Below are 13,604 nucleotides of genomic sequence, written 5' to 3' on the forward strand. Positions count from 1 at the left end.
CCTGCCTCAGCCTCCCAAGTAGCTGGGATTACAGGCACGCACCTAATAATGCTCAGCTAATTTTTGTATTTTTAGTAGAGATGGGGTTTCACCATGTTGGCCAGGATGGTCTTGATCTCCTGACCTCGTGATCTGCCCACCTTAGCCTCCCAAAGTGCTGGGATTACAGGTATGAGCCACTGTGCCTGGCCCATGTGTTCTTATTGTTCAGTTCCCACTTATGAGTGAGAACATGTGGTTTTTGGTTTTGTGTTCCTGCATTAGTTTGCTGAGGATAATGGTTTTCAGCTCTATCCATGCCTTTGCAAAGTACATGATCTTATTCTTTTTTATGGTTGCATAGTATTCCATAGTGTATATGTACCACATTTTCTTTATCCAGTCTACTATTGATGGGTGTGTGGGTTGATTCCATGTCTTTCCTATTGTAAATAGTGCTGCAATGAACATACACATCCACATACCTTTATAATATAATTATTTATATTCCTTTGGGTATATATCCAGTAATGGGATTGCTGGGTCAAATGGTATTTCTGGTTCTAGGTCCTTGAGGAATTCCCATACTGTCTTCCACAATGATTGAACTAACTTACGTTCCCACTGACAGTGTAAAAGTATTTCTGTTTCTCCACAGCCTCACCAGCATCTGTTGTTTCTTGACTTTTTAATAATCATTATTCTTGGCCGGGCACGGTGGCTCAAGCCTGTAATCCCAGCACTTTGGGAGGCCGAGACGGGCGGATCACGAGGTCGGGAGATCGAGACCATCCTGGCTAACATGGTGAAACCCCGTCTCTACTAAAAAATACAAAAAACTAGCCAGGCGAGGTGGCGGGCGCCTGTAGTCCCAGCTACTCGGGAGGCTGAGGCAGGAGAATGGCGTGAACCCGGGAGGCGGAGCTTGCAGTGAGCTGAGATCCGGCCACTGCACTCCAGCCTGGGCGGCAGAGCGAGACTCCGTCTCAAAAAAAAAAAAAAAAAAAAAATCATTATTCTTACTGGCATAAGATGGTATCTAATTCTGGTTTTGATTTGCATTTCTCTAATGATCCCTGATGTTGAGCTTTGTTTGCTTTTTGGCCATATAAATGTATTCTTTTGAGAAGTGTCCCTGTTCTTTGCCCACTTTTTAATGGGGTTGTTTGTTTTATTCTTATAAATTTCCTTAAGTTCCTTTTAGACTCTGGATATTAACGTTTGTCAGATGAATAGGTTGCAAAAATGTTCTCCGATTCTGTTCACTCTGTTGATAGTTTTTTTGTTGTTGTTGTGGAGAAGGTTTTTAGTTTAATTAGATTCTATTTGTCAAGTTTTGCTTTTGTTGCAGTTGCTTTTGATGTTTTCATGATGAAATCTTTATCCATGCCTATGTCCTGAATGGTATTGCCTAGATTTTCTTCTAGGGTTTTTATAGTTTTGGGTTTCACATTTAAGTCTTTAATCCATCTTGAGTTAATTTTTGTACAGGTGTAAGGAAGGGTTCCCATTGCAGTTTTCTGCATATGGCTAGCTGGTTCTCCCAACACCATTCATTAAATAGGGAGTTTGTTCCTCATTGCTTGTTTTTGTCAGATTTTTCAAAGATTAGATGGTTGTAGATAAGCAGTCATTTATGAGTTCTGCATTCTTTTTCATTGGTCTATGTGTATGTTTTTATACCAGTACCAGGCTGTTTTGGTTACTATAGCCTTGTGGTGTAGTTTGAAGTCAGATAGCATGATGCCTCCAGCTTTGTTCTTTTTGCTTAGAATTGTCTTGACTATATGGGGTCTTTTGGGTTCCATATGAATTTTAAAATAGTTTTTTCTAATTCTGTGAAAGATGTCAGTAATAGTTTAGTGGGATAAGCATTGAATTACTTTTGGCAGTATGACTGTTTTTACAATATTGATTCTTTCTATCTTTTCCATTTATTTGTGTCCTCTCTGATTTTCTTGAGCAGTGGTTTGTGTTCTTCCTAAAGAGGTCCTTCACTTCCCTTGTTAGCTCTATTCCTAGATATTTTATTCTTTTTTGTAGCAATTGTGGATGGAAGTTCATTCATGATATGGCTCTCTGCTTGTTCATTGTTAATGTATTGAAATGCTTGTAATTTTTGCACATCGATTTTGTATCCTGAGACTTTGATGAAGCATCTTATCAGCTGAAGAAGCTTTTGGGCTGACACTGGGACATTCTAGATATGGTATCATGTCATCTGGAAACAGAGACAGTTTGACTTCCTATTTGAATACCCCTTATTTATTTTTCTTGCCTGATTTTCCTGGCCAGAACTTCCAATACTCTGTTGGATAAGAGTGGTGAGAGAGGGCATTCTTGTTGTGCCAGTTTTCAAGGGGAATGCTTCCAGCTTTTGCCCTTTCAGTATGATATTGGCTGTGGGTTTGTCATAAATGACTCTTATTATTTTGAGGTATGTTCCATAAATACCTAGTTTATTGAGCATTTTTAACATGAAGGTATGTTGAATTTGATCAAAGACCTTTTCTGCATCTATTGAGATAAACATAAGGATTTTGGTTTTAGTTCTGTTTATATGATGAATTATATTTATTGATTTGTTTATGTTGAAAAAGCCTTGCATCCCAGGGATGAAGCTGACTTGATTGCGGTGCATAAGCTTTTTGATGTGCTGCTAGATTTGGTTTGCCAGTATTTTATTGAGAATTTTTGCATCAATGTTTATCAGAGATATTGGCTTGAAGTTTCTTGTTGTTGTTGTTGTTGTTGTTGTTGTTGTTGTTATATCTTTGCCAGACCTTGGTACCAGAATGATGCTGATCTTATAAAATGAGTTAGAGTGAAGTCCCTCTTTTTCTATCATTTGGAATAGTTTCAGAAGAAATGGTACCAACTCCTCTTTGTACCTCTGGTAGAATTCAGCTGTAAATCCATCTGCCCCTGGGCATTTTTAGTTTGTAGGCTATTTATTACTTGCTCAACTTGAGAACTTGTTATTGGTCTATTCAGGGATTCAAATTTTCCCTGGTTCGGTCTTGGGAGGGTGTGTGTGTCCAGTAATTTATCTATTTCTTCTAGATTTTTCAGTTTATGTGCATAGAGGTGTTTATAATATTTTCTGATGGTTCATATTTCTGTGGGGTCAGTGGTGGTATCTTCTTTATCATTTTGTATTGTATCTATTTCTTCTTCTCTCTTTTGTTCTCCATTACTCTAGCTAGTGTTCTGTCTATTTTATTAATGTTTTTTAAAAATAGCTCCTGGATTCACTGATTTTTTGAAGGGTTTTTTGTCTCTATCTCTGTCTCTTTCTCTATCTCAGTTTCACTCGGATTCTGGTTATTTCTTGTCTTCTGTTAGCTTTGGGGTTTGTTTGCTCTTGGTTCTCTTGTTCTTTTAGTTGTGATGTTAGGGTGTCAATTTGAGATCTTTTCCAGCTTTTCGACCTGGCTATGAAGTGGTATAAATTTTCCCCTTAACACTGCTTTAGCTGTGTTCTAGAGATTCCAGTACATAGTCTCTTTGTTCTCATTGGTTTCAAATAATTTCTTGGTTTCTGATTTAATTTTATTATTTACCCAGAAGTCATTCAGGAGCAGGTTGTTCAATTTCCATGTACTTGTGTAGTTTTGAGTGAGTTTCTTACTCTCAAGTTCCAATTTGATTACACTGTGGTCTGAGAGACTGTTAGGATTTCAGTTGTTTTGCATTTGCTAAGGAGTGTTCCTTCCAATTATGTGATCAGTTTTAAAGTAAGTGCCATGTGGCACTTAGGAGAATGTGTATTGTGTTGTTCTTGGCTGGAAAGTTCTGTAGATATCTGTCAGGTCCATTTGACCCAAAGCTGAGTTCAAATCCTGAATATCTTTGTTACTTTTCTGTCTCAATTATTGGTCTAATATTGGCAGTAGGGTGTTAAAGTCTCCCACTATTATTGTGTGGGAGTTTGTTTAAGTCCCTTTGTGTAAGTCTCTAAGAATGTGTTTTATAAATCTGCATGCTCCTTGAATTGATTCCTTTAGCATTATATAATGCCCTTCTTTTTCTGTTTTGATCTTTGTTGGTTTAAAGTCTATTTTGTTAGAAACTACAATTGCAACTCCTCTTTTTTTCTTTTATTTGCTTGATGAATTTTCCTCCATTCCTTTATTTTAAGCCTGTGTGTGTCTTTGCATGTGAGATGGGTTTCTTGAATATGGCACACCAATGGGTCTTGACTCTTTAATCAGCTTGACATTAGGTGTCTTTTAATGAGGGCATTTAGCCCATTTAAATTTAAGATTAGGCCAGGCACGGTGGCTTATGCCTGTAATCCCAGCACTTTGGGAGGCTGAGGCAGGTGAATCACCTGAGGTCAGGAGTTCAGGACCAGCCTGGCCAACATGGCAAAACCCCACCTCTACTAAAAATATAAAAATTAGCCTGTCATAGTGGTGCACATCTGTAATCCCAGCTGCTCGGGAGGCTGAGGCAGAATTGCTTGAACCTGGGAGGCAGATGTTGCAGTTAGCCAAGATTGTGCACTGCACTCCAGCCTGGGTGACAGAACAAGACTCCATCTAAAAAAAAAAAAAAAAGTTTAAGGTTAATATTGCTATGTATGAATTTGATCCTGTTTTCATGGTGCTAGCTGGTTATTTTGAAGACTCTTTGATGTAGTTTTTTCATAGTGTCATTGGTCTTTGTACTTCAGTGTGTTTTTGCAGTGGCTAGTAATGGTTTTTTTTTCTTTCCATGTTTAACCCTTCTCTCAGGAGCTCTTGCAAGGCAGGCCTGGTGGTGATGAATTCCCTCAGCATTTGCTTGTCTGAAAATGATTGTAATCCTCCTTTATTTATGAAGCTTAGTTTTCCTGGATATTCTTGTCTGGAAATTCTTTTCTTTAAGAATGTTGAGTAGTGGCCCCCAATCTCTTACGACTTGTAGGGTTTCTGCTTAAAGGTCTGTTGTTAGTCTGACCAACTTTTGTCTGTAGGTGATGTGGCCTTTCTCTCTGGCTGCCTTATCATTTATTCCTGAATTTCAGTCTTGAAGAATCTGATGATTTTGTGTCTTGGGGATGATCTTCTCATGGAGTATCTTACTGGGGTTTTCTGGATTTTTTGATTTTGAATGTTGGCCTTTCTTGTTATGTTGGAAAAGTTCTGGATGATATCCTAAAGGATGTTTTCTAACTTGGTTCCATTCTCCCTATCCAAGGTACCCCAGTCAGTCATAGGTTCAGTCTTTTTATATAATCTCATAGACCTCGGAGCTTTCTTTCATTCCTGTTCTTTTTTCTTCAACCTTGTCTGCCTGTTTTATTTCGGCAAGATAGTCTTCAGACTCTGAAGTTCCTTCCTCAGCTTGGTCTACATGGTTATTGATACTTGTGGTTGCACTGTGAAGTTCTGATGTTGTGTTTTTCAGTTCCATCAGGTCATTTATGTTCCTCTCTAAATTGGTTGTTTTGGTTAACAGCTCCTGTCATGTTTTTCATGGTTGTTAGCTTCTTTGCATTGGGTTAGAACATACTCCATTAGTTCAGCAAAGTTCATCATTAACCACCTTCTGAAGCCTACTTTTGTCAATGTATCCACCTCAGCCTCTGCCCAGTTCTGTGCCCTTGCTGGAGATATGCTAGCTGGGATCATTTGGTGAAGAGGCGGCACTCTGGCTTTTTAAGTTTTCAGCATTTTTTGATTTATTCTTTTCATCTTTGTGAGATTTTCTAGCTTGCATCTTTGAGGCTGCTGACCTTTGGATGGGATTCTTGCGGGGACTTTTTTGTTTGTGCTGTTTTTGGTGTTGCTTTCTGTTTGTTTGTTTTTCTTTTTTCTTTTTTTTTGTTTGAGATGGTGTCTCGCTCTGTTGCCCAGGCTGGAGTGCAGTGGTGCGATCTCGGCTCACTGCAAGCTTTGCCTCCCAGGTTCACGCCGTTCTCCTGCCTCAGCCTCCCGAGTAGCTGTAACTACAGGCACCCACCACCATGCCTGGCTAATTTTTTGTATTTTTAGTAGAGACAGGGTTTCACCGTATTAGTCAGGATGGTGTCGATCTGCTGACCTCATGATCTTCCCGCCTCGGCCTCTTAAAGTGCTGGGATTACAGGCGTGAACCACCGCACCCGGCCTCTGTTTGTTTGTTTCTCTAACCATCAGGCCACTTTTCTGTAGCACTGCTGTGATTTGCTTGGGATCTACTTCAGACCCTATTTGCCTGGGTTTCTCCCACACCTGGAGGTGTCAACCAGTGGAGCCTGCAGAATAGCAGAGATGACTGCTTGCTCCTTCCTCTGGGATCTTTGTCCCAGAAGGGGAATGACCCGATGACAGTGGGAACACTCCTTTATAAGTTATCTGATGATGTCTGTTGCGGGGGGTCTCACCCAGTCAGGATGTGTGAGATCTGGGAACCACTTAACAAAGCACTCTGGCTGCCCCTTGGTGGAGTGGCTGTGCTGCACTGGGGGAAATTCCGTACATCTGTACTGCCCGGATTGCTCAGAGCCAGCAGGGGGAAAGACTAAGTCTGTTGATCTGCAGAAACTACCTCATTGTTCCTGTTTTATGTGTTTCTTGTAGATAAGTTTTTTCTCATTTCCTGTTTTACTACCTTAATTTTTGTTTATTTTAACTTTATTGTTACATGCTTTATTTTTTCATTTTGATTTGCATACTTTCTATAAATATGTAATCATCTTGAAGTATATTGTAATTATCTTAAAATGGAGATTACATAAAACATCTTAAAATTAAAAAAATAAGGCCAGGCATGGTGGCTCACACCTGTAATCACAGCACTGTGGGAGGCTGAGGTGGATGGATCACCTGAGGTCAGGAGTTTGAGACCAGCCTGGCAACATGGTGAAACTCCGTTTCTATAAAAATACAAAAATTAGCTGGGTGTGGTGGTGGGCATCTGAGACTGAGGCAGGATATCTACAGAACCTTAATGGTTTTATGTATCATTATTATGATAGTAAAAAATTCTGTCTGTATATTTACATTTAATAGAGAGCTTTATATTTACATATGGTTTTATGATGCCATCTAGCATCATTTTATTTTTCAACATAATGGATTCATTTTAGCATTTGTGTTTGTTTATGTGCAGAGTATGTGTTTCTCAGACTGGATCTTGAACTCCTGGTCTCAGGAGATCTGACTACCTTGGCTTCCTAAAGCTGTAGAATTACAGGCATGAGCCACTGTGTCTGGCTACCATGTACCATTTCTTGTAGGACTGTGCTAGTTGTAATGAACACCCTGAAATTTAATTTAGGAAAGTCTTTATTTTTATTTTGTTTTTCAAGGAAAATTACTTTGAATTGAGTATTATTGGTTAGAATTTTTTTATTACATCAAATTTGGGAAGTTCTCAGCTTTCTTTTTCTTTAATTTACCTCTGTATTACTTTTTCCCTTATATTCATCATCTTCTAAGATTTATTTCATGAATATATTGATGTACTTGATGGTGTCCAATAAGTTTTACATTCCATATTTTTCTTTTGTTTTGCGATTTTATATTTTTATGTTATATATTTTAGGGTATGCCACTTCACACCAGTTAAGTGTGTTTTGATGTTTTTGTTTATATTATAATTGTGTATGACAATGTTTAACTCTGTGCAATTTAAGGCAGTTTGGAGCAGAATCAAATACAAATCAGCCATATGTCTATTGCCAATGTAATTATCTCTGTTTGTTTCCCTGTATAAATATTATCTCTGTATTTTTTATGACATGTATTTGTTATGTAGGTTTGTTGTAAATGGTTGTTCAGTCTTGTCTAGGTGAGCAGTCATCTCCTAATTTCAATATCTATTGTGAACCTATATTATTTTTGTGTGGGAGAAACACTCTTGGATTTGAAGATTATATACAAATTATCATAACTTTGTATCTTTTTTAGGTATTTATTTTTACTTGTCAGAACCACATATCAAAATTTATTATCAAACATTTTTAAATATGCTGTTTAGGCCAGGTGCAATGGCTCACGCTTGTAATCCCAGGTCTTTGGGAGACAAGGCTGGCGGATTGCCTGAGGTCAGGAGTTCGAGACCAGCCTGGCTAACATGGTGAAACCCTGTCTCTACTAAAAATACAAAAATTACCCAGGCATGGTGGTGCCTGTAGTCCCGCTACTCAGGAAGCTGAGGCAGGAGACTCACTTGAACCTGGGAGGTGGAGGTTGCAGTGAGCTGAGATCACGCCAATGCACTCCATCCTAGAGCAAGATTCCATCTTTGAAAAAAATAAAATATGCTGTTTAGTCTTATTAATTATATGACAATGTTATGCAACTTATCTCTAGAACATTTATATGTTGCAAAGCTAAATCTCAATACACATTAAACAAGAACCAATTTTTCTGATTTTCTGGCACTTTGCAAACACCACTCTGTTTTCTTTTTCTAGGAGTATAACTGCTTCATATATCTCCTACAGTCTCTTTTTGTGGCTGACTCATTTCATTTTGCATAATGTCATCAAGGTTTATCTTTATAGTTGTTAGAATATTTTTGGCTTTTTAAGTCCTAGGTGATATTCCAATATTTTTATATTTTAAATTATATCTACTGAATAATTTGGAGACAGAAATTTGCATTCCTTTTACCTATTGGCTTTCAGTAACAATGCTGCAATAATTATGGGTAGGCAAATAACTTCATATGGCCATCCATGTGAACATTTATATATGTGCTAACTTCTATTTTATTAGTTCACTTTTTTTTGAGACAGCGTCTCACTTTGTCACCCAGGCTGGAGGCAGGGGCGCGATCTTGGCTGACTGCAACCCCTGCTTCCCGGTTCAAGCGATTCTCCTGCCTCAGCCTCTTGAGTAGCTGGGACTACAGGCTCATGCCACCAAGCCCAGCTAATTTTTTTATTTTTAGTAGAGACAAGGTTTCACCATGTTGGCCAGGATGGTCTCAATCGCTTAACCTTGTGATCCACCTGCCTTGGCCCCCAAAGTCCTGGAATTACAGGCGTGAGCCACCATGCCCGGCCTATTAGTCTACTTTTTAGCCATTGTACTCATACCAAATTGTTTTTATTCTGTAACTTTGTAATGTATTTTGAAATCAGGAACTATAATGACTTCAACATTGTTCCCTTTTTTTTTTTGAAGACTTTGGGTACTTTATAGTCTTTTGAGAGTCCGTATACTACTTTTGGAGTTGCTGTTTCTATTTCCTCAAAAATGCAATGAGAAATTTTAAAAAAATTGCATTAAATCTCTGTATTACATTGAGCAGTATGGACATCTTCAAAATATTATTTCAGCCTTTGAACAGGAGCATGCTGTAGAGTGTGTTTAATATCTATATAGTTGTAAATTTTTCAGGTTTTGCCTGTTTTATACTCATTTCATTTTGGTCATAGAATGTAATTCATAAATTTTCAGTTTTAAAAAATTTGTTAGCACTTCTTTTTTTGCCTACCAGGTGGTCTATCAAGGAGAATGTTGTATGAGCTATTGAGAAGGGCATGCATCCTGATATTGTTGAGGCGTCTTCTCTATACCTCTGTTAGAAATAATTGTTTTATACTGCCTTCAAGTCCTCTCTTCACTTACTAATATTCTGTCTTGTATTATTTTTATTACAGAAAGTTGGGTATTGAAATGTCCTACCATAATTATATTACTGTCTAGGTGTTTTTTCCATTCTGTAAATATTTGCTATATATATCTGGAAACTTAACGTGAGATACAAACACACACAAACACATATATATACATAGGCTCCCAGTAAATGAATGTATTATTGTTTAATGTCCTTCTTTGTCTCTTTGCAGTTTTGACTTAAAGTATATTTTATAAAATGTGACAGTTTTTGACTTAAGATGTAGCTTGTGTAATATTATTTTGGCCTCTTCAGCTCTCATTTGGTTAATATTTGTATGGAATGTCTAAATCCATCTTGCCACTTTCAGTCCTTTTTTATCATTAGATTTTAGCTGACTGTTGTAGAAAGGCAAGTTGGATCTTGGTGTGAGAAACCAACTCACACATCCAAACCCAAAGAATGGACTCAGAGACCTGGAGAACAGCAAAAGTGAGACTTAATGACAGTCTTGCAAGATTGAGTGTCTGGCATGCAGGCACACACAGCACAGTTTCAGCAAACAATTTGTCTCTTAGCGCACAGGCCCCTCCCCCAGTTCCTCATAGACTGACTACTATGGGGACTACTATGGGGCCACAATCTTCCCAGATGTCACCTATTGGCAAGGGCTTTAGGTGTTTCCTTTTGAGTTGTCTTGTTGCATTTTGTTGCAGCCCAAAATGCATCGCAACTGTTCAGAACTCTTCAGACATTTGACTTGTGGCCCTAGTGGCTGCACTTAGCTGATAAGAAAGGGTACAATTATCTATGTTGCAAATTAACCTAAATTTTTTAGTGGGATGGGGAGGGGGTAGTTGCAAGGGCCCTGACCCATTGGTGCCTGGCTGCTGGGTAAAAGAGAAGGCAGTAAGGAGGTAGCTGGTGACTCAGTACACTCTGCTTCTTTATCACTTTATTTCCATGTAACCTGCTTAAAACGCACTTAGAATTGAGAACGGACTATCACATATAGGTTATTTTCTACATTGGTTTTTTATTTTTATTTTTATTTTTGAGACAAAGTCTCACTATGTCCTCCAAGCTGGAGTGCAATGGCATGATCTTAGCTCACTGTAACTTCCGCCTTCCAGGTTCAAGTGATTCTCCTGTCTCAGCCTCCCGAATAGCTGGGATTACAGGTGGGTACCACCACACCCAGCTAATTTTTGTATTTTTGTTAGAGATGGTGTTTCACCATGTAGGCCAGGCTGGTCTCAAACTCCTGACCTCAGGTGATCTGCCCATCTTGGCCTCTGAAAGTGCTGGGATTACAGGCTTGAGCCACCGCACCCAGCCACATTTTTTTTTTTTTTTTTAGATGGAGTCTCCCTCTGTCTCCCAGGCCGGAGTGCGGTGGCGCGATCTCGGCTCACTGCAAGCTCCACCTCCCGGGTTCACGCCATTTTCCTATCTCAGCCTCCCGAGTAGCTGGGACTACAGGTGCCCACCACCACGTCCGGCTAATTTTTTGTATTTGTAGTAGAGAGGGGGTTTCTCTGTGTTAGCCAGGATGGTCTCAATCTCCTCACCTCGTGATCCGCCTGCCTTGGCCTCCCAAAGTGCTGGGATTACTGGTGTGAGCCACCGTGCCTGGCCCCAAAATTTTTTTAATAAATCACTTTATTGAACGTATGTCTGTTGATTGGAAAGTTAGTTATATATATGTATGTGTATATATATAAACTCTGAAACAGACTCATTAATGTTATTTTGTTGTTTGATTCTTGTATCTTTGTCTCTCATTCTCTTTTTTTTTTTTTGAGACGGAGTCTCGCTCTGTCGCCCAGGCTAGAATGCAGTGGCCAGATCTCGGTTCACTGCCAGCTCCACCTCCCAGGTTCACGCCATTCTCCTGCCTCAGCCTCCCGAGTAGCTGGGAATACAGGCGCCCGCCACCATGCCCTGCTAATTTTTTTGTATTTTTAGTAGAGATAGGGTTTCACCATGTTAGCCAGAATGGTCTTGAACTCTGGACCTCATGATCCGCCCGTCTCGGCCTCCCAAAGTGCTGGGATTACAGGCGTAAGCCACTGTGCCGGGCCTCATTTTCTCTCTTAATTTGTGTCTTTTTTATTTTTTTGTTGATATATGTTTACTTCTTTCTTATTTTGTTTTATGTATCTATACAAATATATTCTTTGTGCTATCTTGGGGATTACATAACACCTCTAAAAGATACAACAATATATTTCAGTCTGGTAAAAAGAAAAAAACTTCAGTTGCATGCAAATGTTTTTTCTCATTACATCTGCCCTCAAAGTTTTCATTGATGTTTGAATTATATTTTTTAATGTTGTATATTCACTAACAAGATGTTTATAATGATTTCTATGCTTTTAATTTTCAAATTTTAGAGAATAATTAAAAATGTTTTCTGTACCATTATAATAATTCTTAAAAATTCAATTTTTGTGTTTGTGGATATCTTTTCCAGAAAATAATGTATTTTTCTATGACTATGTGTTGTTTCATTGAATAATGTTATTTTCAGTAGAAGCAACTGCTTTTAGCACCTTTTATATGTAGAGCATATGGAGTGCCAATACACTTTTTCAGAATTTGGTTATTTTTGAAGGTTTTGTTTTTTTTATTCAGCAGGACATATTTGCTGATGGTATTATACTCACTTGATAGTTATTTTTTTCAGGACTTTGACTATATCAGACAGTACCCTTCTGGCCTGCAAAATTTTTGTTGACAATTCACTGGCTATAAGACTATGCTTGCAAATGATACATCACTTTTATCTTGCAGTTTCCAAGAGGCTGTTTTTGCATGTGACTTTTGAAATTGTGCTTACATATATGTTTGTTATAAGTATCTTTGTGTATATCCTAGTTTGTTTTTTGAGCTTCTTCATTTTTTATGTCATTTTTTTCTTTCAGGATTTTTCAGTTAGTCTTTTTGATATTTTTTGCTGTCATAATTTCTGTTTTTCTGATATTTTACATATTTTTGTTCTTACCCTCATTTTTCTGATTTTCTGTAGTTCTCACTGTAGTTCTCATTTTCTGTTTCACTCACTGAGTATTCAATTTGTTTTCAATTTTTAAAATTAATACATACATTTTTTATGGTTTCTCTCTGAAACTTTTATAACATTTTTGATAAAACCATATTGCCTTATTTTGTATGCATTTGTAATCTTTGATTGAAATTTGGACATTAAAAAATGCTACCTGTCACAATCTTTATAATGTAGCTTTGTCCTGGCATAGTCTGAACAATTGTCTTGATTAGAGATCCTGGGAGTCTCTCAAACATGTTCCTATTATGTGTCTTATCTACAATTTTGTGTTTATTTTTTAATTAAAGGAGTTTGTGTTTCTTCTTTTTTTAGTTTTTTTTGAGACAGAGTCTTGCTCTGTCTCCCAGACTGGAGTGCAGTGGCGCAATCTTGGCTCCCTGCACCCTGCACCTCCTGGGTTCAAGCGATTCTCCCGCCTCAGCCTCCCAAGTAGCTGGGAATACAGGTGCACACTCTCACACCTGGCTACTTTTTTTTTTTTTTTAAGTAGAGATGGAGTTTCACCATGTTGGTCAGGTTGGTCTCAAACTTGTGACCTCAAGTGATCCACCAGCCTCAGCCTCCCAAAGTGCTGGAATTACAGGCGTGAACCACCACGCCTGGTTTATTTTTGGTTCTTCTTAATAGTAAGAACTTGCTACACCTGTTTTCTGTGTGTGGAACTGCAGCCTCTCTGCTGCTGTAACATTTAGCTATGGTCTCAGCAGACTTAAACTGTCATTCCAAAGTATACCAGTTTCTTTCAGCAGTATATGTCCATAGGAGACAGAAACCAGTGTCTAGACAGGACCCTAGAAGCAAGTAATAAAGATGTATGTGCCAGTATTTTAATTGTCTTTTAAAGAAGAAACCAAACCTTGGCAGTTTACTTCGAAAGGCACAGTTATATTGGGGAGCAGGAAGAGCTGTGTTGGGTAAATGTAACAGACTTTTCTTTTTCTTCTATGTCACTCTCTATGTTGTGCTCAGCTGGGGCATTTCACACATGTAACTTATTTATACATTTTCCTCAGAT

At 38.3% G+C, this 13,604-nt stretch overlaps 1 protein-coding gene across 1 annotated transcript in view; it reads left to right on the forward strand.

Annotated features, from left to right (window-relative positions):
- Window positions 1–13,604, forward strand: part of LOC105489704 (zinc finger protein 430) — a 114,479-nt gene that overhangs the window by 22,930 nt on the left and 77,945 nt on the right.

Source organism: Macaca nemestrina, chromosome 20 (genome assembly GCF_043159975.1).
Source record: "Macaca nemestrina isolate mMacNem1 chromosome 20, mMacNem.hap1, whole genome shotgun sequence".
In the NCBI taxonomy this organism is placed as follows: domain Eukaryota; kingdom Metazoa; phylum Chordata; class Mammalia; order Primates; family Cercopithecidae; genus Macaca; species Macaca nemestrina.